Here is a 4,090-nt window from a genome sequence, read left to right as displayed (position 1 = left end):
TTCAACTCACACCTGGTATATGTGTGTGATGCCCAAAATCCTGAGAGGAGAATGGAGGAGGAGGGGTTTCAGCATGACCATCCCGCTATGGGGTGATGTCTCGCCTTCTGTCTCTCTGTCTCTCTCTGTCTCTCTCGTGAGTGCAAAAATCACTCTTAAAAAAATTACCGTTTCCTTACCATAATCTTTTAAGTGATGTAATCAAAGCTGAAGTAGTGCATATTTTAAAATGATAGACTATGTAAAGAGAATACTTTCTCCATTCATAAAATTCTTTTTTCTTTAAAGCGTATTTATTACTTCCATGAATGAGAGAGACACAAAGAGAGGAAGAAAGAGAGAGAGAGTACTGTCGACAGGGTCCTGATGCCATGATTCATCCCCAGCTTTCAGCCAGCCCCAGCTCATGAGCACACATTTACCCAGCATGCTCAGGTAGGTCTCTAGACTTGAACTGGCAACATTCCCATATGGGATTACCTCACGTTATATGTCATTTTACCACTGCACCCTGTCTGGACCCTGGCAACATTATTCTTCATACATTTTTAAAAAATAAACCTCAGCCTTCAGAGTTCTCTTCTTGGAATTCAAAAGCTTTTATTATGTTTTGCATCCGGAATAAGTAATTTTACAAAGGGTCACAGCTGAAAATTTTGTTTTGAATAATTATTCTGCTATAAGTAACAATGAATTTTTCCCCTATATAGATATTGTCATGATTCTTTCTTTGCCTTATTGAAAAGATATAGTTGCTTTTCTTTAATAAAAGTACATCTATGTATGTTGTGTGTGTGTATGTGCAACAATTAAGCCAACAATGAAATCCCACTAAACCATTCACATGAAGATGCAGTTAAATGAGAATGAGTATGAATACATAAACACATACAGTAAGTTAGTAGTGAAAGTTCTCAGATATACACCAAAACTCACATAAAGAATCAGCATTTTCTATTCTGAGTTTTTTCCTAAATTTCTTGCATTCTAAGAAAACATAAAAATGTGGAGTATATAGACTTAAAATTTCACTAGTGACTTCTGGAGAGCTAAAACCAAGGTTTATGAAGAAGCCAAGCATTAGGTGATAACTGATGTTACACCAGTAAGTCTGTTATTAGTGTTGTGTTATTGCTTACTACAGACTGGATCTCTTCATTACACTCTGGAGCATCATGAGCTGAAAAAACACAGGCAACAATAGCAGTACCATCTGATTAACAACGGGCAGATGAGTCCTGGAGCACACTTCTAAATATACATGAGGCAAAAAGATGACTTTGAATTGTTAATGTTCTAGCAGAATTTCTGCAATGAAGAGGGACAGGAGGACTGCACACATTTTAAACATTTTAGAAAGACCGAGTTAGCTATTGTGAGTTTCATCCATTCAGTACCTGTTCAGTGGTCCTGTAAAAAGAGAGACAAAAAAACCCAAGCATATAGTCAAGAAAAGTGGGCATTCACATTCAGACAGATTGTGTGTTCTTACAAATGTGTTTAATTACAACTGCTTCAAAAGTATTCCAGATTTTCAAAAGTTTATTTTAAGTTTGAAGACTAGACAAGGTCATACTGATTTTACAACATCCTACATGATTTAAGTATATATACAAAGGAAAAACCAACATCAGAATATTACGCAGCTTGAAAGTTTGCAAAGGTTATCTGTGTCTTAGTTTTGCAGTTATTGACACATCAGATGCCAGCATTGAGTATCATATTTCATAATTTGTTGACCCGGAAAGATACAATCATTAGTACCATAGGTCTTCAAAATTCACACTGATCTTTGTGAAATCATTCAGAAAGAGAAAGTCAACCCTGACATTAGAATTACTAACTATTATAAATGCTTTCAATAGGATGTAGATAAGATGAACATGTTTGAAATTTTAATTTCATAAATTATAAAATTAGTATATTACAGTGACTCAGTGTACTGAAGATTAGGTGATTCTTCTGTGTATTTTACTTAAGAGATTTTACTTATTTTTGAGCTAATTTCAATAGAATAAATTGGCTTGCTTTGATGTCATTGATAAAAGTGACACAAAGCTACTTCACAATGCTACTTCACAATAATTATCAATATTTTCACATGTGGGTATCTTTTTGTTGTCATTAATTTTGGGCATCACTGATAATAAATATCCCATTGGACATGCTGTGAAGAGCATATAAAGCAGAGAGAAAAAGTACAAGCAAGAAAAAAGCCATTTCAATGTCTTTCTAGAAGGTAACAAATATGATTTTGACTGACAGTCTCAGAAAATATATATATTTTGATGCTATCAATAGAAAAAAATCCAAAACATTATATCAAGCCATGAATAAATTTGAAAAAAGGAAATCATCACAAAACGTTATTCATAATTTAAAAAATATACTCTTAAGAATGAAGAATCACATGTAATCTGCAAAAGAAAACAGCTGGAAATTGGGTGGGACAGTGAATTTGGGGAGAATGAAGGACCACTGGTGAGACCATAAATGTGTGAATATTTTTGGACCTGCGTAACTATTTATAACATCATTTAAGATGTAGCTGATTAAAAATATTTTAAATGACTAATTTTAAAGTCATCTAAATCGGCAATATTGAGAACATAGCGTTTTGCTTTCAACAGATGTTAAAAACTGATCGTCATTTCAGAGGTTCAAATCAACTCTTCCATAATAAGAACCTGAATGAGAAAGCACTTGTGCGTGTAACCAGCATGTCGCCAGCTGGTCCTTAGACCAAGTAATTTTACTCTTATTAAAAATGCCAACACAACTGACTTTCTCTTAAATTCCTCTTTATGATTGAAGACCACACTATATATACATCATTGAGAATGTTGTTAACACAAGGACAGACAAGACAGTAACAGTCTAGTGGCTTCTGTTATGCAGCACAAATATTAAAGGAAAAACAAAACAAAACAAAAAACTTAGCAGTGTTGCGTAGGACCTTAACATTTCGTACATATACCATCCTTTCTTTCCCAGGATCCTTCATTTAAAACTCCAGTAATTCTGTCTAAGCCTTATAAAATAAATACTTCTAAAGCTTATAAATTAAATGTTGAGGACTTTTATGGAGGCAGTGTGAGCTTTAATTTGAGAGACATGTCAATGAAACCTCCATTATCAATAACACATTGTTATGATAATTGCTTATTTTTTCAGGACCTTTGAAGGAAAATAAACAGAAATCAATTTTCATCTTGAAAATGGTTTACTACTTTGTCATTAGCAAGTACTTTGCTTCTCACAAATAACTACATAATGTGCTTTCTGGGGAAACCACTACCAGTTTCAAGTCTCAATAAAATTTTAGTTTCAGAAACACAGAAGAAATGTGAAAATGAACAGAGAAATTATGGGTGTGTTTGACCAAGCTATGCAGCACGATGTTAATACTTGTTTGCAATTTATGATTCTATTATTTAATGTGACCATAAGGCTATGTGAATAACATTGAAATGAAGATTTAAATTTAAAGGGACATAATGCATATTTTGTGTTATTGTTTTTGCAAAATGGTAGTAGAGCTTCTTTATAAAGAAAGTATTTGAAGATGACATATTTAGACTTCTTTTCAAATATAAAATTGCAGATTCAGTCTATTGATGTTAATTACAGATCAATCTATTGATACTCAGTCATGTCCCATATGTATACAGAGAAAGAGCATGTAGTTTTAGGCAAATAATAGGAGAAAATTCAACTGGAAAAAATATGGACTTATTCAGGCAATATACAATATAAAGATTATAGAACAGAACTAAAAGGAAATAAAGTCACAATCTCTGATTAGAAATAATGAAAGTAAAATGATAATTATAATATCCATTAGTACTGCATGTTACAGATTCTTCTTCTAAATTCTGTTACAAACACGGACAATGTTTGGTAGGCACAGGGAAACAATTAGATAATGTAGAGTCATTACAGAAGAAAAAAACTTATTGCTAACATTGCGGTGCTCCTTTTATAAGAATTAGTTGAGTATTGATTGTAAAAGCTCTATCAACTCTTGCATTTATTTGGTAACTATAAGATTTCTTTTTTACCCTTGCTATAAAAAGGTTACTTTCTTTCC

The 4,090-nt window shown here is 32.8% G+C and overlaps 1 long non-coding RNA gene across 1 annotated transcript in view; it reads left to right on the top strand.

Moving 5' to 3' along the window:
* LOC102499829 (uncharacterized) overlaps positions 1 to 4,090 on the top strand; it is a 23,463-nt gene that overhangs the window by 15,003 nt on the left and 4,370 nt on the right. The window lies entirely within an intron of this gene.

Source organism: Tupaia chinensis, unplaced genomic scaffold (assembly GCF_000334495.1).
Source record: "Tupaia chinensis unplaced genomic scaffold, TupChi_1.0 Scaffold000099_1, whole genome shotgun sequence".
Classification (NCBI taxonomy): domain Eukaryota; kingdom Metazoa; phylum Chordata; class Mammalia; order Scandentia; family Tupaiidae; genus Tupaia; species Tupaia belangeri.
This window is presented reverse-complemented; position numbering and strand designations above follow the sequence as displayed.